Raw genomic sequence first — 23496 nt, 5'->3', positions numbered from 1 at the left:
GAGAGATGTAGGTTCTCTGGGCATTGATTTTTGTTTGTTTGTTTGTCACCCTGTTTGCTGAGCGGAGGAGGCACTCTTGGTGTGCTCTTGGCAGAGGGAAGCTGTTTGGGATGTGCCCAGTGTTATTAGAAAGCACTTTTAAAGGGAGAATGGGAAGTTGTGACTTAAATCTCACTGGTAGTTTTCCAAGGCTATAAAATGTTTCCTTTTATAATTCAGTTTCCTTTAGGGTAAAGTGTTGCTTCCCCATGGGAGGGCTAGATGGATTCCTGGAGTGTCCCTGAGCTGACCAATCTTCACCCTTCTGGGTAGGTTTGTAAGGGCAAGCACACTCATTCATTCAACTCTGCCTGTAGGAACCAGGAGCCTAAAATCCCAGCTCACTGTACCTGTATCCCTGATCACCGACTCTGCTTCTACGGGTAATTACTGAAGCATGGCAAGGCTCTCTGTGAAATGTGGATTTGGCAAAGGAAGGTCCAAATGACCACCAAAGAGACAAAAATCCATGGAAATCCCCTCTCTGTGTAGAAATGCCCTCTGCCTGTAGGATTCTTCGACAAATAACCTGCCTAGGACTCTAATCAGCATCATCTGCCTGGGATACAGATCCTCTTTTATGGCCCTACCTTCTTTTCTCCCCCTTGGCATAGAAATCACACTTCAGTTGTCAGAGGCTCATTATCAATTCCCAGACTTATATTTGGAGATGGATGTTTTGCAGATGTGTCTTAATGAAACTCCTGAGTATCAGATGAAAAATTGAAGCATTATGTTGATTCTTGCCTGACAGCCTGGGGGCCCTGTCATGTCAGGGTCCTTCCAGATGTATGATACAGAATTGTAAGGAGAGCATCCTCTAGAGTTGGCTTCACAAATAGGTCTAAAGGCAGATAGAACTGGCTTTCATCCCTTAGGACAGTGCTCCTCAACCTTCCTAATGCTGTGGCCCTTTAATACAGAGGTGACCCCCCAACCATAAAATTATTTCATTTGCTACTTCATAACTGTAATCCCGCTACTTTTATAAATATGTCATGTAACTATCTGATCTGCAGGATATCTGATAAGCAACCCCAAAGGGGACTTGACTTACAGGTTGAGAACCACTGCCTTAGGAGGAGAGGCTCAAAGGTGGTGGGTGGGTAGAACAGATGCAGTGAGCTGCCTGGAGAGAAGCCAGGTCTGGAGATAAGGAAAGGACTGTCTAAGCAAGGGGGTGAATACAGAAGGAAAGAGGATGGTGTACTTCAGCGAGCAGAGATGCCATTGTGAGAACAGCTAGGCAGGAACTGTGTGCTTAGAGGAAGAGGACAGGTGTGGAGTCAGACACAGTCCCTGAGACTGATTCATTCGGGATCCGGAAGATACAGAAAAGAAAAAGAAAACACTTCAAGTGTAAATTAGTGGTTAAGCGTATGGTTTCAAATATAAAGACCTTTGTAACTCACAGATCGCCATCCTCCCGAGAGAGCTTTCAGTTCTTTTTAGCTGATAGGAAATGGTGTTTCCTTCAGCCAAAGGAGCGTTTGGTTGACGGTTGACAAGGTTGTGATTTGTGTCAGGAGACAGAAAATCAGTTTCGTCTGTTTAGAACAAGAGTTCAGGTAATCTTTATATGTGGTCAGCGGTTTTTTTTTGTTTTGTTTTGTTTTGTTTTGTTTTGTTTTTAAATGTTGTTGCTATTGGGGTTCTTTTGTTGTTGTTTTTTTATATTTTATTTTGTTAGTTTTTGTCCTGTGATAATTTAGTAAATGCCAAGTAACAAAAGGTGTCTTGTGCCATTTCTAGACAAGGTTCTCCATGATAACTTTTCTCTCCACATTTACCCTGGGGAAACATAAGGCCCTTGGGATCAGGGATTTTGTTGATTTCTGTAAATTTCTTTTTTTTTTTTTTTTTGGTTTTTCGAGACAGGGTTTCTCTGAGTAGCCCAGCTGTCCTGGAACTCACTCTAGACCAGGCTGGCCTCGAACTCAGAGATCCGCCTGTCTCTGCCTCCCAAGTGCTGGGATTAAAGGCGTGCGCCACCACGCCCGGCGGCGATTTCTGTAAATTTCTAAATCTGTATTCCTGAAGCACAGGAGAAACATGTTGAAGGCTAAAAGGAAGGGTGAGCAGAAATGACGCACAACGCAGTGAAACTTCCATGGCTGGCGTGGTGTCAATTTAATTCAAAACTGTCCTTTCAAAAAATAAAATTAATGTGTTGTCAAAATATCTTTAAGGCCATCTAAAAGTTTCAAAGTTGCCCTTTAATGAAATCATTCATTCATTTATTCAGTGATCAGTGGTTAAGCTTCCATGATGAGGTCAGTCAGATTTGGTACAGGGAGTAAATAGCTAAATATGAAGCCCACCCCGCAGGCGCCTATCATTGAACAGGGCAGGAAGATATATTAATAGCCAATTACAAAACAGTAGAGGGTTCGCTAAGCGCCAGAGAAATGGGGAGGGCAGATCATTGCTTGCTTTGGCTGTGTGTGTAGAAAAGATACCAGAGGGCCTGGAGGGATGGCTCAGTGGTTCAGAGCATATTCTGTTCTTGCTGGAGTCCAGTTCCCAGTATCCATGGTGTTCAGGTCACAACCACTTATAACTCATGAGTCCAGCTTTGAGGAAACTTTGGGGGCTGTTACAACACCATCCTAATGCACATAGATCTATAGAGACACATTCATACCTAACTAAAAACTAAAAATTGAAAAGGATGCAGGCTTAAGAATGGTTTCAGAGGAGCAATAGTTAAGTGAGAGGTTGAAAGATAAGTAGGCATTCAGCAGATGATATAGGCAGGAAGTGAGAGAGTGTTGGTTTCCTGTCTCTTATTTCCCGAGCACAGGAAAATCCTTTCTATGCCTCTCACCTGATCCTCCTACCTCTGACCTCCGTGAAACCAGGTCTCGTCTGGTTAGAAACTTTCCAGCATTCCCTGAAAAGGCCATAGACACAAAATCAGGGTTCCGTCAGCAAGCTCTCAGAAGCCTTCGTTTTTCTGTTTGCTTTTACTAGACATTTAAAGTGGGGTTCACCCGTAGGAGCAAAGTCCCAGAAAAGCAAGAGTTTGAAGTGTAGATGAGTGAGAAGGCTGGGATGGGATCGGCTGCCCGGGATGGCAGCTGGAGAGTCTGTTTAAAGATTGTGTGGGAATAGTCACTGTAGCCCTCGAGGCTCGCTCCGGTGACACCGTAGTTCCTCGAAGCTCTTGTAAACCCCCCTTTCCTCTTTCCAGTTTGCTTTTTAGCCCTTCTCCCTTTCTTTCCGACTCTTCTTGTCTCATGGAAGACGATGTTTAGTGTCAGAAGCCCCTTGCAGAGTTGGTAGCCACGAGGTGAGCACAACACAGCCACCAGTTGGTAAAGCGCCCATGGGTCCCTTCAAGTCGAGATCTTTTAAAGAGAAGCCTTCTGACCAGAGAGCATAGTTACTGATCTGTGTTCAATGAGCCGTGAGGACAAGCCTGAGAAAAGGAAGGACATTTGTGCTGTTTTGGGGTCAGGGAAATCTATTTTCTTGGTGAGTTATAGCAAAATAATGTGCTGAATGCCGGTGTGTATGCACAGGGCGTACTTTTAGTCTTTCTATTTTGCCTCAGTCAGCACAGAGACCAGACTTGGTTATTGTCCCTGCTTTTTTGCCTTTTTAAACTTGAAGACTTAGCTCAAATAGGACACATAGTTTTGATCTGTGTGCCCTGACATGAGGCGTCTTTTGTAGGTGTCTTTAGTCTTTGATTTTTTTTCTTAAACCAGGGTATATTTATAATAATATTTTAAAATACAATGATTGAAGGGCTGGAGCGATGCCTCCGCAGTTAAGAACAGATACTGCTCTTGCAGAGGACCTTTGGTTCCCAGCACCCACTTTGGACAGCTCACCACTGCCTGGGAATCCAGCCTTTGTGGATATATTACATGTGTATATACATACTTCCAGGCCTTACATATAATTCAAAATAATAAAAATAAAGATAGTGAAAAAAATAGATGAGTTTTCTGGAGTTTGTTTTCTCTGGCCCTGTGTTTCTCCTGCTTATCGTGTTTTGAAACGGCGGAGTATAGGAATGTGGTGCCAACACCCTCCATGTGGATGGGCTCTGGCTCTGGTGCTGGCATTTACCGCTCCAGATAACTGATGTTGTAGTGTTCTTGCAGAAAGTATCACGGCACTGAAATCATGAGATTCACTGCTATTCAGACCTTTCTTGAGAAGTGACATCACAGCAATTTGCATAGCCCAGAGAAGTGACATCACAGCAATTTGCATAGCCCAGAGAAGTGACATCACAGCAATTTGCATAGCCCAGAGAAGTGACATCACAGCAATTTACATAGCCCGGATTTGTGCAATTACTCTTAGGTTTACCTCAGTTTCCCTATCAGCCTGTCAGTACTTTCTCTGCTTTTTAACTTCTGTTTATAACTTCATGTTGCGATTTGTAGTTGATACAGCCCACTGAACAATACTTTCAGAAATATCACATGAGCCTTTAGATTTTTCTTCCTAACTGTATACACATGGAAAACCTTGTTTGATCAAAATAAATGGCCAGGCAGTATTGAGCTTCATGAAAACACTTTTCTTGAGTTTGAGCGTAGTTAACCAGAAGCAGTTGGATTCTCAATAAAGTAGCTCGTGTAAAAAATATTTTTGTGGTGATGCAAAGATAATAAAGTTTGCTTTAAACACTTGTTAAAAATTGTTTTTCAGATTTTTTTTTTTACTGGCTTTCTTTTCCTGCTTGGTATGAAACGGATGTATAAACGGAGCTCCTCTTAATTTCTGATTTCCTTGCATGCTAGCTGTCTCACACCCTCCCTGTCACATCCGTTGGCATGGAGACCGACCTTCAGAGTCCTGGTAGATTATTACCTGATTATGTTTGCCTGGTAGTATGACAACTCCCTCCACAAGTGAGTAAGGAGGCCGTTAATGTGAGTTAGATCACACTGTTTATGAGACATCTGTATTTCTCCTTTCTGTGGTACAAGCACCAAGTCAACTAGCTTCATATTGGTCATGGATACTCATGGCAGCCAGCCTCTGTCCCTTCTCCACACAAATGCACGACTCTAATGTTTTTTTCCTTTGACTGAACTTTAAGAAGCAGCTCAGGGGAAGAAGGGTTCATTAAAGCGCGTGATTAGAGGGTAAAGTGGATTGTGGTCTAGGATGATAGTAGTGGAAGCCGGGAGGAGCTACGAAGCCTAGCAGGCTATAAAGGAAACAATGAGCAGCCAGGAAGTAGACCAGGCTGTAAAGCCCCAAGGTTAGCACCCAGAGACCTACTTCATCCCTCCAGGCTCCATCTTCTAAGGTTCTTGCAGCACCCAAACTGTGCCACCAGCTTGTATCTAAGCTCTTAAACACAGGAGCCACGGGGACCATTTCAAATCCACCCACAGTGGTGAGTGTGCTCTGAAATACAGTGTAGTGACAGTCCTCTCTGAGCCCTATGTTACTGCTCTTTGCCGTATCTCATGGGAACGACATGTTTTATTTCAAAGTGGATTAATTTAATTACTCTTTTCAAATGTTTTAAAAATTAAAATTAAGACCTTTAAATTGTATATGCATGAGTCTTTTACCTGCATGTATCTCTGCGTACGACAAGAACGTCTAATAATACCCACTGAGACCAGAGGAGGGCATTGTATCATGTAGAAGTGGAGGTATAGATGGGTTGTGAGCCACCATGTGGGTGCTGGGAGCTGAACCTGGGTCCTCTGGAAAAGCAGCTAATGCTCTTAACCATCAATCAATCTCTCCAGCCTCATGGAAGTTTTTTTTTTTTTAATTGTAATATTAAACGGTAAATTTACTACATGGACACTTCTGAAGTGTGTTGTCCTGAAGTGTGAAGGGTGTTTACAGATCACACGACAGATTGCTAAAAGGTTTTCATCTTGTCAGACTGAAAGTCTGTGACCACATCCCTAGGTTTTATGGTTCTGATGGCTTTACTTTGTGGTGTTTGTCCTTTGTTCTCCCGTAACTGGCTTAGTTTACATAGCACAAAGTTCTCCAGGTTTATCCATGCTGAATTTCCTTGTTTTATTACAGCTCCCTTGTGTGCCTCTGTGTGTGTGTGAGAGAGAGAGAATTTCCTTCATTTGCCTTGTGTCTGTAATTGGACAGTGAGCGCAGGAGTGCGGGCAGGGAGCCTGATGAGACCCTGCTTTGAGTTCGTTTGGATATAGATCTGGAAGATAGAATTGCCGGGACGTATGGTAGTTCTATTTTCAATATTCTGATGAACAGCTATACCCATTTCCACAGGGGAAGCACCAGCTCGTATCCCACAGTGCGCTGCACTTCCAGCCGTTAGTGTACTTACCTTAGCCTCTACTCTTCCTTCTTTTGGTAGTGGGACATCCTAATTGAGGGACAGTGGATGCTTACAGTCAGCAACGTTGACAACTCTTCATATGCATGTTGCTCACGTGGATATCTCCTTTGGAAATTATTTAAATCCTTTACCATTTTTGTTGTGGGTTTACTTATTTATTCGTTACCTTATTTATCTCTGGCATAAGGGCTCCCATAACCCAGGCTAGGCTACAGCTTGCTATATATTTGAGGCTGACCTTGAGCTCCTGATCTTCCTGCCTCTGCTTTCAGGTTTTTTGGTTGTTTTTTTTTTTTTTAATGGTATTCTTTTCTGTTGGGTTGTAGGTTCCTACATGTATTCTGAATATGAATTATATCTCCCCCAGCATATTTTTCTCCCACGTCTCACAGACTGTCATTTCACTCGGTGGGTTGTTTCCTCTGTGCCGTCTTTTGTTTTTAAAGTTATTTACCTTTTTATGTGTGTATTCGTGTGAAGATACACAGGTGTGGATGGATAGATGTCTTCCCAGTGTCCAGAAAAGGATGCTGGAGCCACTGGACCTGGAGTGAGACACTATGGTAAGCCCCTCCACATGGGCACTGGGAAGGGAATCTGAGTGTCCAGCAAAAGCATGGCCTGCTCTTAAACACTGAGCCATCTCTCCAGCCTTCCCTGTGCAGCTTTTAACCTTGGGTTTCCCCCTTTCTGCCTATTCTCATTGTGTGGCCTGAGCTCTTGTTATCATTGACAGGAAATCTGCTCTGCCCGTTCTTTTCCCTTATATTTTTTTCCAGTAGTTTTAGGTAGCATGTCTTCCATCTGTTTTGAGTTAATCTGTGTTTTTAATGTAAGTTAGGGTCCAATTTATTCTTCTGTAAGTGTGTATTCCAGTTCCCCATCACTGTGTGTCACTGCCTATCGCTTTCCCCTGTGAACATTACCTTAAAAATACAGATGTGCATGCTGGCCTAGGGAGGGCAGAAGAAAGACACCCAAGCCTCTGCGTTGGGTACCACTACAATGGACGAATGTGTGATGGACTGATGGGAAAGAGGGTGTACGAGATGGAGAGATGGAAGAAAAGGCGAACTGAAGGGTTCTTACACTGTGGAGAAAGAGGAAACGGAGACTAGACAGCAGTGAAGAGCAGGCAGATAAGAGGAAGCCATGATGTGGTCCTGGCCTGGGCTGCTACCAAAGGCCACATCTGGGTCTGTGGTCCTGCTGCAGCTTGGGTCTGTGTCAATGCCTATGGCCAGAGTTACCACCAGAGGCCAAGTGGATGTTTGTGGTCTGAGATACCACTGGCTACCAGGTGGATATCTGAGGGTCACGCTGGGGAGACATGATGATCTCAGTGGCCTGGGTGCTACCTGAGGAGGCCATGAGGACAGCCTGGCCCAGGCTGTTCCCTGGGGTCATGCCTGGGATCATGGTGCTATGGCAGTCAGGGCAGAGTCTGTGTTACCAACAAAGTCCTGAGGAACTATACTGAGGTGGCCCTGTCCCTCCCCAGCTACCACACTGGAGAGAGCTGGCCCCACCTTTCACCTGAACAGCACAGTAGAACTGGCCCTGGTGGCAAAAGCATGGCTGAGCTGGCCCCAAGGGCATGAGAGCAGGAGAGCTAACCCTGCTCCTTGCCGGCTGTGGTTAGCAGGAGCAGTGCTGGAGAGATCACCTTGGTGGTGTGGGAACAGGGAAGATAGCAAGCTGACCAACTCAGCTACCTCCCAAGCCCAGGTCCAGGTCTTTGAGTTGGCCCACCCCAAAATCTACCCCATCTATGACCTGCTGGAGTGAATGAAAGGGCTGGCCGTACAGATCCAAAGCTGCAGGATCTCCATGACACAGAGCTACAACAAGAAACCTGAAAGAACTCCTGATGAGGATCCAGTATGGATGGTATAGCAGAAGCCAGAGGCATGGGACTGATCATTGCAGTGAACTCTTAGAGTAAAGATGTGTGGACAAAAGGGTATACCGTGGTGTGACATACTGTGACACACTACAGCTTCCATGGCAAGATTTTTTTTTTAATTCTGTTTGGGGAGAGAGGGTGCAGGGGTGGAGGTCAGATATGAAGGAAAGTGGAGGTAAGTGGGATTGGGGTGCATGATGTGAAATTCATGAAGAATCAATAAAAAAAAATAAAGAAAATACAGATGTTTAGCTGGGCAAGGTAGTGTGTCTATAAGTTCATGTATGAGGTCTCCCTGAGTGAGTCTGAATACCTTGGGGAGGCTGTGTCTCTTAAACAAGGCAACCCCTCCCCCAAAACCTGAAACCCTTTCAAGTGTTCCTGTGATTTTGTTAGAACTGACTGTGCTCAGGATTAACAAGGAGGAAAGCAGAGCAGGGTGGAGCTGTTCTGTTCTCTTGCTCAGGGCTCAAACACCAGATACCTGCTAACAGGAAAGGTGGGTGCTGTGCTGCTCACCTCTGGGGGGGGGGGTCCACTGACTCTGGGTCTCCACGAGGGGCATCCGACCCTGAATCCATGGAAATGGTCCCAAGGAGTTGAATGCGGATACAGCTGGCATGGGGCACCTAGAGTGCCAAGAACGCTTTTCCTGTTTCTCTCTTGAGACTCACAGTTGTTTTCTCTGCTCCTCCTTTCCTGAACTCGCTCAGGATCTTGTCGATAACTACGTCCTGAGTGATGTCTTTGTCGTGTTCGAGAGCTCAAAGATAAAAATAGGCCCTGATCTTAAACGACTGAAGTGTTGCAGAGAAAAGCTAACAGGAGATCCCAGAACTGTGTTGGTTAGGAGAGGACAGGAGTGTCTGCAGGATGCGCAGTCCTCCCAAGACCGACTTCATCACCACGCTCAGAACTACAGGCCTGACATTGACAGTTTGTTCCTTGAGATGTGTCATTTTTGAATGCAGCTGATTCCCCTAGGGATGGACCATTGGTTTAAGGTTTAGACGATGCAGTGTTCCTAGTATTTAGATCCTCCCATTGCTCTTAGGGGCATACTTTTTTTACATAACTCTCTTTTGAATATATGGCAAACTAACACATGTGTGGAATACCCAGAAGGATAATAGTGTAGCTGAGTGTTGGAAACTCACAAAGTGCCTCTACTGCTGTACCGGTAGTTAATTAAGAGTGGATAATTAAGAGTGGCAGTTATCAGAGCCTGGGGAACCTAAACTGCTTGGGTGCACAGTGGCAGTGGCTGGCGGCTTACTAGCTGAGTGACTGTGTCTGATATATATTTTTTAATCCCTTATGCTCCATTGTCCTCACTTGTACAGTGAGATAGTACCTGCCTGCCTCGGAGGGTTGTGGGGAGATTGAATGTGTTTGCATTTGTAAAGTGTTATTCACATGTCTGGCAAAATAATGCATAAGTAGCTGTTAAATATTCCCTCTAACCTGTGTAGCCATTAGCACAAGACGTGCCAGGTACTAAGAGTCCAATAAGGGAGTGAATAGTGACAGTTAGAAAGTGTATGTAGAAATGTCTGGCTATAGGGTTGGGTAGAATATTGCTTGATAAAATTCTTGCAAGGACCTAAGTTCAACTAGAACCCATGTTAAAGAAAAAAAATCAGGCCTCACAAGGCACTTGTGAGGCTCGTGATAGAGGTAGTGTCTTAGGGTTTTATTGCTGTGAACAGACACCATGGCAAAGGCAAGTCTTACATAGACAACATTTAATTGGGGCTGGCTTGTAGGTTCAGAGGTTCAGTTCATTATCATCAAGGCAAGAGTATAGCAGCATCCAGGCTGGTATGGTGCAGGCAGAGCTGAGAGTTCAACATCTTCATCTCAAGGCTGACTTCTAGGGAGCTAGAGTGAGGGTCTTAAGCCCACACCCACAGTGACACACCTACTCCAACAAGGCCACACCTCCTAATAGTGCCACTCCCTGAGCTGAGCATATATAAACCATCACAGGTGGACACTGATGGGTCAGTTAGATTCTCTCTGGCCATCTGAGGCTCGTCTCATTGATGAGTTGTAAAGTCAGGGAGAAGCCCTGTCTCAGCAAAACACAAGGTCAAAAGCACCTAAGGTCAATAGCACCCTAGGCTGTCCTCTGGCCTTCACAGACCTGCACGTTTATCTCCACCCAGACACAGAATGTCAGCTGTGAATCAATGAGTAGATGTTAGGGCTTGTAGCTGGGCGATACCTCTCTGTACTCTTAACGTGTTCTTATAGCCAAGGAACAGAAAAACGATCATCTTAGTGTTAGCTGTAACCAGCCATGGATTTATGTTGATCTAATCCAGTTTGAACCAATTTGAAAGACAGAACGAGTAACTTCAAGGTGGGACAGTCCTCTTTCCATGTTCAGTTTTTATTATTTAAGTTAATATCCAGCAAGACAGATGGAGTTTTCAAATGTGTCTTTATAACCATAACCATAGTCGGTGTGAGAGAGGTCTCTGCTCCAGTAGGGAAGTCGGAGCTGACACAAGTGAGGTTTCGAAGTGTATGGGGCATCTTTGTTAGTGATCTCAAGGGTCTGTTTAATAGAAATCAGTGCAACTGGGAATCTGTTTTTTTGACCACTTATGTTCCCTGATAAAGACACACCCAGCTGTATATTTTAATATGACTTAAGCAGCACAATAGCTAGACAACTGCCTACCCTCCGTGTTGTTAGAATCTACCTCCTATCCTTAATCCAAGTTATTACTCACTGTGTTTCACCTGGGCTGCTCTTAGCTCCACTTAGGCAGCTCTCTGGGCCTCGTTCTCTCGGCCTCTAGCCCGTGGTGGCTTTCCTTGCTTCTCTAGCAGGTGAGGGCTCCCTATCTCCCCTCTTCCTTGTGCTTTCAAACCTGAGAAATCTAAACCCCGGCTATGTCTCTCCTCCCCAGCTATTCGCTGCTGGCATCTTTATTTACCAGTATTAACTGGGGCCAGAGTCCCTTTAGCAGACTCTAAATCTTGGAGGCCAGTCCTTAGCCTTACAATAAACAATAAAAGACAAAACCTCAACACCTGCTTGTTAGAGTGTGATGCAGGTTGAGAGGAAGGAGCTACCTGGGACTGAGACGTTATCTTATAATTATTTTCTTTGTTTAACTGGTAAAATATTCTCAGTGGGAAAAATGTATCTGCCTTTTAAGAGATCAAGAGTGATCTTAACAGATCAAACTAAGACTTAAAGGTTGCAACTGTGCATCAACAAAAGGGGTTTAAAGTTGGAGCTTTCCTATAAACTCAGTTATAATACTTTGAGGGGAGTTTATGACTTCAGAAGAGGAATTTTTATGTGCAACATAGACCGTTTGAAGCCAGCAGATGTAACTAACCTCTAGGTCTATGGCTATGTTACCCTGAACCGCCCTGATCTCCTCTGATCTCTGAAGCCCAGGAGGGTCCGGCCTTGGGTAGCACTTGCATGGTAGAGGCTACTTGGTAACCATTTACTTTTTATTGAGCCACTGCTTATAGTTGTGAAAGAAAAATTGTGTGGAGACTAAAAATGGAAAAGGTCTGGAACACAAGCATGTTTAATATTTACACCCAGTGCCTGCCATACTTTCCTTCCTTCAGCCTTTACTGTCAAGGTCTGAAGAGAGCGAATGGCTCTTCGATTGCCCTCCACTCTTTCTGAGGCAGCCAGCACAGCAAGCCTGTGATTTTTCAGGGGAGCCAGTCTGAACCTCACAGCAACCCAGGGGGTGGGGTGGGGACCACAGCTCTCTGGCCTGCCTGGCAGTCCTGCTGGCACATACGTAAAGAAAAAGAACTGGTTGTGGAATCGCGTCATTTGTTAATAATAAACAATTTGGGGGATTTCATAAATATCATATTCATTCCTACCTTATGTCAGAGAAGTATTTATGACTTTTAGGCATTTATTATTTACGTCCATCCTTTGAAGATGATTTCTGATGTGAAAGTCCATCACATCTTAGTCAAACAATGCAGAGAGAATAGGGTGTTAGTACACCGTTACTATATGCCTTTGAGGTTTGTCACAGAAATCTTAGCTTCCTTCCTGAGGTAGAGGTATATGACGTCAGCTGTGGTGGATTCCAAAGCACGGTGTGTGTGTGGATGTTTTCTGTGCGCATTTCCCTCAGAGTAGAGAGCAGTGCTTGCCTGGAGAAGGAAGAATGAAAAGCACGGAGAGCTTAGGTAGATGAAGCCGGAGAGGCAGGCGGTGCTGAGATTCACACAGGTGTCTGGTCACGAACCAGTGTGTGCACCCCTCCTCCATCTGGAAGAATCCCAGTTTGTAATTGTGAAAGCAAAACAGAGGCAAGATGATACTGCTGTGTGCAGGATATACATGTATTGAATGTACTAATCCTCAAAGGCCCCACTGAGAGACTCCCGGGAGTCTTAACGAAAGCACTTTGGACAAAGTAGTAATAAGATTGGGGAACAGTAATGAGAGATGACATCTCAAGGTAGAGAGCTACTCCGAATGAATAATGTGTCCGATCAGTTAAAATCAAAAGGATTAATGAAACAAAATAGAAGTTCCAGCGATACATTCAAATCTTATAAGAGGTTTGATTTGGACAAATCAGTATAACATGGGAAAGAAAGAAATTTCAAGTAGTAAAGAAAATAGCAAACCTAAAACCCAGTGTCTTTCATTACATAGTTTTAAAATAATCTCTAAACATGTTGTAAGAGCGAGACTACAAATAAAAACATACAAGTAAACTGAATTACCAAAATGAAATATTATTTGCATATAAAGGATATTTAAAAAACTACTTTTATCAAGAGAAAATTAAGTTGGGGAAAAACAAAACACAACACAACTATAGAGAAAGTATTTAGCTTCGGTGAAGATCTAAAGGAAAAACTTTTGAGTATGTCTCATTGAGTGCTAGGAAAGCGCGACTGGGCAGATTTTCTTACTACAAAATGGGAAAGGATTTTTAAGATTATAAGCAGACATATTTCCTCATTTTTTTTTCTTTAATTAATTTAACAAACCTGTTTAGAATTACTGATATAGCTGTGGCGCCGCGGGCCCCACCCCTGCCGGGCACCTGAAGACTTCAGCTAGTCCCTCGAAGAGTCCGCACCAGGCTGCCCTGGAGCCATCCATGGCAGTGCTCACCATCACCTGCCTCTCGAATAACAAAGGATCCTGGGAAAATTGGAGAAGATAAAGTACATTCCCTGTCCAGATCAGGAGATTGACAGACCAGTATCTGTGAAGATCCCCCGTGTACTACCATGCTCTCATACATTTTGCAGAAACTTTTTGGAACATGTTCTTCAGACATCTGGTAACTTTTGCATATGGAGGCCTCTGCGAATTCCACTCCAGTGTCCTAACTGAAGAAGTATTATTGAAATTGCTTCAACTGGCATAGAATCCTTACCTGTAAACTTTGCATTACGAGCAATTATTGAAAAGTACCAGCAAGAAGACCACCCAGATGTTGTCACCTGCACTGAACACTACAGGCAACCATTAAATGTTTATGGTTTACTAGATAAGAAATTAGTTTGTGGCCATTGTCTTACTATAGGCCAACATCATGGCCATCCTATAGATGACCTTCAAAGTGCCTATCTGAAAGAAAAGGATACACACCTCAGAAGTTTTTGAGACAGTTAACCAACACACACTGGACAGACATCACTCGCCTCTTTGAAAAGCTTGAAGAACAGAAACATCATTCTGAGAAAATAGTTCAAGGTGATAAGGAAGTTGTTCTCCAGTATTTTAAGGAGCTTACTGATAACATTAGAACAGAAAAAAATATTTTTGGCAGTTCTTTATGATGTTGGCAAGATGATTAATCAAGAATACACTCCATAGATTCAAAGAATGAAGGAGATAAGGGAACAACTTGAGTTAATGACAGTAACGACATCTTTACAAGATGAGTCTCCACTTAAATTCCTGGAAAAATATTGATGATGTCCGCCAACGTGTGCAGATGTGGTAACTGTTGAAATTTATCCTTGAGTAAGCAGTGTATTAAAAGAAGAGTGGAGCAGAACAGAAATTGGACGTATTAAGAAAGCCGTTATTCCTGAAATGAGAGTTTCTTCAAAAAGAATGCCATGTTCCTGGCATTCTGATAATGATGAAAAAGAAATGGAACTTTTTACATTTTTAAACATTGCTATAGTTTCACTCATTTCAGCGATACTAATACTCCTTTTCAACCATCACACAATAACCATCTTAAATGAAATCACGTCAATATGCTTCTCTGAAGTCTTTCTCTCTGTTTACCAGAGTTTATCTAAGAATTTACATGACTTACACAGTACAGTGTGCTGCACTTTATATTTGCTAAAGGAATTGATGTGGAAAATAGTTTCTCGTTGAAAACCTAGAACTTCCAGTTTTAGGTGGGCTTCTTCTGTATAGCAGAGGCTAAGCCTTGACTGCTAGATGGAAAGTCAGGGTGGCATAAACAGCACTATATTGGTAGAAGTTCAATATATGTTATGACTTTAAAATGTCACAGGGAAACCCTCCAAGCACTAATGATTGGGGAATGGTTAGGTGGGAGAATATCGCACTGTTACTGATCTTGAAGAATGACCACAGATACAAATAAAACACAAACAGTGCCTTCAAAGAACAGAACTACTTGTATGAACACATTAGTCACAACTGTCTAAGAAATGTGTGTGTGTGTGTTCACGCGTGTTTGGGAGTGGCACTTGGGTAAAGGACTTACCATGCAAGCGTGCTGACCTGAGTTCTGATCCCAGGATTCGTGTGGTACCATATACAATAATGTGCAATATTGTATGGTACCAATACAATAATCCTAGAAGATGGAACATGAGAGGCAGGTAAGATGTGAAGAGGAGTGAGGATAATCCCCAGAAGCTCATGGGCCAGCTAGCCTGCTGTATGCAGTGGTGAACAGTGAGAGACCCTGAGGACCAACACTTGCGGTTGTCCTTTGACCTCCACACATGTGCTGGGGCACCTCCAACACTCTCACACATGAACATGCAGGCAAATACCTGCACATCCTATACATACAGCACACAAATATGTACACAGAGATGAAAAGAATTGCAGCCAAACAGTTTGGAAGTAGACATGTGACTAAGTATGTAGTTTACTTATGGGTAAAGAGTCTTGTGTGTGGGGGTGGGGGTGGGGGTGGGAGGTATATGCACACATGTTTGCATGTGTTCATATGCTCATTAATCTATGCATGTGTGCAGTTTGGATGCCAATGTCAGAAGCCTATTTGCCTATTGCTTTATACCTTATTTTTTGAGACTGGGTCTGCCATTGAACCTGGACCTCACAACTTTAGCTACCCAGCAAACCACCGGTCCCACTGTGTCTACTGCCCAGTGTTAGGATTATATAAATTTTGTCATGGACTTGTTTTATATAGGTGCTGGGGATATAATTGCATGTGCCCATGTTGTACCACAAACCGTTTACTGAATGGGCCACCTCCCCGGCTTCCACCTCCCACAGTGAGCCTTCTGTTTACTCTTCCTTTTATCCTTGCCATCATCTTTCCTTAGAATTCAGGTTTGGCTTTGTTTTGTTTGAGAAGGCACAGATACATACATTGAAACAAAGCCCGATGCAGTTCGCTTCCCGCACATTTTATTTCCCCTCTCAGTGTGTGGGTGGTTGGGATGAAAATTTGCAGAGATGATGAAACTGTTATAAGGGATGTATTTGGTCACAGACGCACAGGTCTAGTTCCCTGGGAGTTTCTAACTCCTTGCCCAAATGGAGTCTCTTTCTTAGGTCTTACTGCTTCCTCTCAAAGAGTACCTTACTTCTTTGGTCATGCAGCATCGGGGCTTCCCCCAAGCCCCCATTCCCTTGCCTTGTGCACTCTCTCAGATGCTTCTACCTGGATCTTATCTCTTATTTCCTTCCTCCCGTTCCTATGGGGGGAAACTTGCAGTGCCTTTGCCCAAAGCCGGCATCCCTTGGACCAGCACTCTGTCCTTGTGACAAAATGCCCAAGAGAGATCAATTAGAAGAGATCAGGTCTATTTTGGTTCACTACAGTTTAGAAGGTTTCAGATTGTGGTCCTTTGGACTTGTGACAGACAGATATCATGACAGGGAGAAGACAGAGGAGGGGAGATACTCACCTCATGGCAGAGAGCCCACATGTAGAGAGATGAGGGTCCTAATACCTACTTCAAGACCATGCCCCGAGGGACCTAACTTCCTTCCAGAAGGCCCCATCTGAAATTGTCACCGTGGGTTGGTGACTTGAGCGCTTGGGAACAAATAGGAGCTAAACTGTAGCACTCCATTACAGCTGCCATTCTGGTTTCTCTCCTTCCTTCTTCTGCGACTCGCCCTTTATATTTTCTATTGGCTCATTCTCCTAATCACCCATACGTGCTCTCTTATTCTTGCCATTCTGAGAAGAACTGTCTAGTCAGCTTTCTGTCATCATATTAAAATTTCTGAGATAAATCAACTTTTAAAAGGAGGTGAGAATTGCCTTCAGGGGTCACAGTCCATGGCCACTTGGTCCCCATTACATTGAGCTTGGAGGAGGCCCAGTACATGGGGGTGAAGTGGTGCATACAAGAGGATTAGCATTTGCCCTAGGACAGTCAGGAGGTAGAGTGAGAGAGTGGTCGTGGTCTCAGGACCTTCATCAGGACCATCCACCATGATGCATGTCCTTCTACTAGGTCTCACTTCCTTAAGACTCTACCACTCCCAATAACTCCACAGCCTATGATCAAGGTTGCAGCCATGGGCCCTTTGAGAGATTTTGAAGATCACCAAGCTGAGGCTTAAATTTGCCAGATATTCACTTAGGAAAAAAAATAAAAAAAAGAAGAGTTAAGTAGTGGCCATGACAATGTTTACTGAAAGATATAATCCTGAATGCCTACCAAAATTACATTTGTACTGGAAATTCATATTGAGAAGAATGCCATTTAAATCAAATATTTCAAGGTAATATGGAGAGAGGATTTTGAAAGCTACTGGCACAAAGAAATGACTATTACCTGAGATGTCAAAAGTGCCAGTCATACTGATCTGAGCAGTACAGAAAATCAGGACATAGTCTCACACTGAACCCCATAATATGTACAATTGTATCAAAGTTCTATAAAACAGAAAAAAAAATTAAAAGTGAACCAGTTCACAATGATCTGTTGCGCAGAGAAATATTAAACAAATTAATAATTATACATGGATGAGACATAATTACACATTTTTCCAGTAGTCATGTTTTCATTAATTAGCTTATAGACCTTTTAAAAAATTAAGATGATATGTATTCTCCATTCCTCATAAGCATAACCCCTCACAGTAAATACTATCCTGTATATTATGCTTATTTCAAATTATCTTTCAAAACCCAAAATGTACTTATTGCCTTACAATATCTCAACTGGATGTGGTGGCAGCATGTGCAAGCCCAGTGCCTGAGAGCCTGAAAGGATGGCTGAGAATGTGAGGCTAGCCTGAGCTACACAGTGAGTTCCAGGCCAGGCCAGCCTACACTAGAGTGAAGAGGCTAGGTTCTGTCTCAAAACCAAACCAAACCAAAACAAACCTCTAGTAATAGAGACACCGATAGTCAGGAATACCTAGTAAGAGACTCTGCATAAGAATAGGCACACACAGAATCTCTGTTTTATAAAATCGTATCCCTCCAATGGCACTGTAGAGAGTGCTTTGTACACTGAGTTAGAAACGAGTTAGAAACGGATAGGGCAAGGCCAAGCCATGGAGACACACCCCTGTAATCTCACTGGAAGGTCTGAGGCAGGAGGATTAAGAATTGAAACCCAGTCTCAGATCCAGTGAGATATGAGTCCCTGGGACAAACCCCACCCCTGACTTCCTAACTTGCCCCCTCCTGAGTGCCTGTCTGTTACTTGTGTCACCGCTGTTGAAACGTTTGCCCCAGAACAAGGAAAAAATATAGTGAAAAAAATCAAAGCCTACTGCCAGAATCCTCCCTTGTATTTTTTTTTTTTGTGCACTATAGCAAATGTTTGATTGGCAGTTAAAGTTTGCTTTGGGCTATGGGCAACAGGAAGGAGTGACCTGTAAGGAATTCCATTCTTCCCACCCACTTCTAAATGCTAAGGCTCACACTATTCTGCGATCACTCTGAAATGCCATCATTCTCCCTCCTTACCTAGGAAGTATGCAATATGAATCTAAGTCATTCTCCCTTGGGTAGTTGCTATCTAGTCTAGAAATTATAGTTCTGCAGGTTTCCCTACTATCACACCCAAAATCCCTGAATTCAGTTTAGTCCAGTTCTGTCTGCCAGTCAACAGACATTGATATTGTCTGGAGAAAAGAGGTATGGGAGCAGATGCCAGTAATCTCCCAGAAGGGCAGAGGCAGGAGGATTGTAGCAAGTTTGAGGTCATCCTAGTATACATAGAGTTGCAGGCTAGACCAGACAGGTCTACATAGTGAAACCCAAGGCAGGGATGGCTGACATCACAAATTGATTGAATATAAGTGCCAACAATTCATGGGGCACACACAGGCTTACTGCTTAAAAATATGGGTGAGGACAGGGCAGGGTCTCTGTGTTCTGAAATTTCTGATATTTTCTATGGTGGTAGAGAACGGCAAAGCTACACCCAGTGCGTTCTGAGCACTTAGCAAGTACCAGGAGCTGCAGAGCTTTTATCCTTGTGCTTTATTGAAACCTTGTAACCCAAGCTGCCCCTCTATTTATAGCAATCCTCCTGCCTCTGCCTTCTAATTGTTAGGTTTACTTATACTTTCCCTTAAGCCATCATTCATGCCTAGTTCATGCTTAATTTTTAACAGAAAATGTGTGTGTGTGTGCGCTCAGCGTGCTTGCCAGCCTCAGGTAATTTCCCAGCCTTTGAGTGACTGTGCCTTGCATGTCTTCTATTTCTATAAGTGGGTATCACATATGTGAGGGCACTGAAGTCGGGTGCAGAAAGGCAGAGTAAAGCCTGCGGGTATTCCTGGGCCATCTCATGGGTCTTTAAGAGGTTTAACGCTGCAATAATAAGCAGTCCAAATCTGACTCTGATTGGGTGTTCCAAGCATAATTTGATTATGTTGCCCAACAAGTATTCACATCTCTGTGAAAAATCATCCAAATAAATACACATTTCTAAAATAATTTTAAAACCAGCATTTTAATGACCATGGTCCAGACTGGTGACAGTGTACTCCAGTGCAAAGTTTTACAGACTGGCTTTACTGAAAACCTGTCTCAATTTTCCATATCCAGAATTAAACTCCACATCATTTAAAGGATGTCAGAGACTGAGGTCATGGTGTGGTATTAGAATAAGTACTGGAGTTTTTATAAATGGCTGCCAGATTAGAACACCATGGAATTGGTTCTCCCCATGAGAAACTAGAACCACCAATCATCTTAGCCCTGATTCTGGCAATTACTCAGAAACTAAATCTCATCCTGTCAGTCTTCTCCCATGCCCGTTCCTTCTATCTGGTCCCTTCCCTGCCCAAGGCAGGTCAAGGAAATTAGGGTTCTTCCTCCCCTGCCATGGGAACTCAACCCTCCCATGCTTGGAGCTGCAGACCATAAGAAAGTTTTCTCACATGCAGAACAAGACTGCTATTTCAGAAGGAGCAGGGGGTGGGACAATCTTAGGGACTAAGCCATGAAGCTCTGAATGTCCATCCAGTGTCACAAGGCACCTAGGTACAGCCAGTCAGCGATGGCTTACTGAACTAACTTCAGGGTCGTTGTATGGGGAAAACACATTTGGACTTATTTGACCTTGTTATGATTGAGACCATTGGACGAACTGCTTTGTTCCTGATGTCCAGTCCAGAAAGGCTATGCTCCACGCTCATCTTTCCAGTGTTTGGCACTGAATGCAGACTCTTGGCTGCAGAGGGAGCTAAGAATAAGTAACATTTGTGAGCTGCCATCCTAAACAAGACATTTACACTATCCCCTGTAAGGCTCTCTGAACGTTGTAAAGGGAGGGACAGAAAATTCCTCAGAGCCAGAATATAGGAGGAAGGGCTGTAAAATGCCATCTCTGGGCATGACACTTGCAGTCAGAAACCCACAGTAGCTGTGTATGAGAGAACTAGTTATACACAAGAACGGCTAGAGCTATAGCCAGGCATGAAGGCCAGAGGCACTCGAGGGCCCTACTCCTCCCTGGGGAATTATTTGCTATACATCGCCTCAGTTTCATACCCACCACTGACCTCACCAGGCTCTAGTCAATATTCCAAATCCAGTGGCCATGCAAACAGTCCTGCTTAAACCAAGTAGGCTACAAAACCAAACCAAAAGCCAGGAATCATGGGAAATGGACTGGTAGGGAGGAGGGGGAGGTGATTGTGGTGGGAGAGGTAAGATGGGGGAAGAAATCAAAATGTATTACATATATATGAAATGGTCAAAGGGCTATGTTGAAAAACAAAGTCTACATTGAATAGTATATATTTTTAAATCTTCATGTTTAATACCAACTTTAAAATCGTCCCATTATAGTTCATTTCTATGTTATGTTTTCTCTGGTAAATTTGTAACTAAGTCCATTAAGAGAGCATGGTTCTTCTTTAAGTGCAAGCTACTGGCATTGTGTGTGAAACAATATATGTATTCAGTAAGTGTTTGTGTTTACCATACTGTCTGAAATGCAGATTGGGAACCAGGGACATGGCTTTACTGGTAAAGACAGTTGCCACCAAACAGATGACCTAAATGTGATCCTTAGTATCCATATAGTAGAAGAAAACCAACTCCCAGAAGTAGGCTTCTAACTGTCACCCGTGGTGTGTGTGTGTGTGTGTAGGAGGTTGGATGTACAGCCTATGTGTGCTCATATGGAGGCCAGAGGTCATCAGGTGTCTTTTTTTATTGCTTTCCATCTTAGTTTCTGTGAGTGTCTTTCACTGAGCCCGAGGCTCAAAGGTTTGGCTAGACCACATGACCAATGAACTCCTGGAATTACAGTATCTCTCCCTGACTCTGAGGTTTTAGACACACATAGCCTTGCCCAACTCTTATATGGGTGCTTGGGATTTGAGCCTAGGTCCTGTTTTTCATACCAAGCTCAATTATCCACTGAGGTATCTCCCCAGCCTCACCTCACTTTTCTTCAGAATTGTTACTTGGTCGGATAGGGCTTCAGTGGGTATAACCAAAGGCTCTGTCAGGTCCTCAGGCTCTGGGCTCATCCATGTTGTAGAATTGAGAGAAGATGGTGGTGATGCTAGATAACAAAGTCAATTCAAAAATGATGTCAAGGGATTAGAAATCGATTACAATAATAAAAACTAGCATGAGAAACTTTTGTAGTGTGTACATCTAACTGTACATCTTCCACATTTCTCATATACCCACATGCTTTCCTCTGCTCCAGTTATACACCTTACTTGGCCGTGGAAAACGTCGCTTCTATGTGCAGTGCAGCTTGTGGAATTCTACACAGTGTGGGATCTATACAAGGATAGCTAGCACCTAGGAGGTTGAGGAGTCTGTCTTGCATGCAAAGACTGTCTAAAGGAGTCTCCTGCTCCACTATCCCCTGATCAGGAAATTCTGTGTGGTCCTCAGTCAAGAAGTGGAAAGCCTCATCAGTGGACAGGTCTGCCAGGCGATGGTGCTTGCCCCAGGTCTGACAGCTTACGTTAGATCTCTAGGACCCACGTGGTGGAAGAAGAGAACTGATCCCTACAATTTGCCCTGGACCTCCACACCATGTGCTATGCCCCAGCCCCCTTAAATAAATAAACGAATAATAAACATTTGAAAAGGAAGAAATGGCTTTACTAAATCTAGTAGTGAAAACATTCCTTGAGTTCTTTGCAATGGCAGGATGATTGGTCAGGGCAAGTGTCCCTTTCTGTGACTTCCTGTGCCCTTTTAGGGAATGTTGTCCAGCTACCTAGCACTCTCTGAATTTTAGTTTGCTTGATAATGCTTGGTTTTAGAGAAAAGGTTTCACTTTCTAGTGGAGGTTGAGGAACTCACTGGCAGCTCAGGCTGACCTTAACCTCACAGGAAGCTGTTTTGAATTGGTCTCAGGTGCTGGCTGGGATTATAGTCAGGAGCCACCACACCCAGTCCAGAGTCATTTCGGTTTTTTATTGCTTTCAGCTCCTGCTTTTCAGATGATGAGTTTAGCGCCTTTAATCGGCTTCAGGACTGTTGAGAAAGCAAGAACATTTTTATGATGCCCGCGTTGAAAAGAACGCTAGAATAAATATGAGAACTCCAGTTCTGAAGGTCACATGGCTCTGCTGCCATCCCCCGAGCTCCCCAGTTCTCTCTTGACAGTTTAAATGATTCATTCTGCTGCTTACCTGATCCTTCCCCAGAGGACTAATTATGCAATGTGGCTGAGGTGGTTGACTTGTGAGTAATCTTGTCTTCAAGCATGGCAGAGATGAATTTTCCAGCTTCTAGAAGCTGCAAATTATTTCTTCACTCTCATTGTTATCAAGTTTCTCAGGTAAGATATTCAAAGATTAAGAGACCTCTCAAAACCCAGTAGGTACAGCAACCATAACATATATTTTCATGGTGCTAGGATAAACATGCATCTAAGAAATTATGTGGTCAAAATAAATACCAGTCATTTTGTCAGTCTCTGCTAGGGTTAGACTCCAGGTCCCTCCTGTCTCCTGACCCTTGTCTCCTGCTCCAGTGTCACTGCTGGCCTTTTGATGTTTGTCTGTCTTAAGGGAAGTGAATAAAAACACTGTAGAAAGCTTTGCCAAGTTTTTTCCTATATGACATACTGTATGTACGATGTGCTTGTATGTACTGTATCTACAGTGTACCCGAATGTTACTGTATTACAGTCTGCCATTTTTGGGATTTACATTTTCAGTCATAATAGTTGGAAAGGTCGAGTGGACTGCATAGTGATTTTGTGAGCAGCAATTACGTAGTACCGTGGAAAGAGAAGTGTTTTATGGTTTTAGAGAGATGGCTTGGTGGTTACAAGTATTGGCTGCTCTACCAGAAGATCAGTTCCCAGGAACACAGAATATAGCTTCCAACTACATGGCATGCACACGACACACAGAGATATACGCAGTCAAAGCACCCATACACATACACTAAAAAGGGATAAAAGAGAAAGGATTTGTGTATGCCAACCTCTCCGAATGCAGACTCTTTCCCTATTTTATGACGTAGGAGAGTCCTACTATCTAGACCGTGTAGATTTGATCAAAGGTTGTCCACACGCCTGAGATACATGAGGCACATACCGACCTGTGGCAGAGATA

General features: G+C 43.5%; 1 protein-coding gene and 1 pseudogene across 1 annotated transcript in view; both read left to right on the top strand.

Annotated features, from left to right (window-relative positions):
- Slc2a13 (solute carrier family 2 member 13) overlaps positions 1 to 23496 on the top strand; it is a 305969-nt gene that overhangs the window by 1385 nt on the left and 281088 nt on the right. The window lies entirely within an intron of this gene.
- LOC110310716 lies at positions 8876 to 14619 on the top strand (annotated as a pseudogene).

This window comes from Mus caroli, chromosome 15, assembly GCF_900094665.2.
Source record: "Mus caroli chromosome 15, CAROLI_EIJ_v1.1, whole genome shotgun sequence".
NCBI classification, from domain to species: domain Eukaryota; kingdom Metazoa; phylum Chordata; class Mammalia; order Rodentia; family Muridae; genus Mus; species Mus caroli.
The sequence above is the reverse complement of the archived record's forward strand: the minus strand, read 5'-3'. Positions and strand labels throughout refer to the sequence as shown.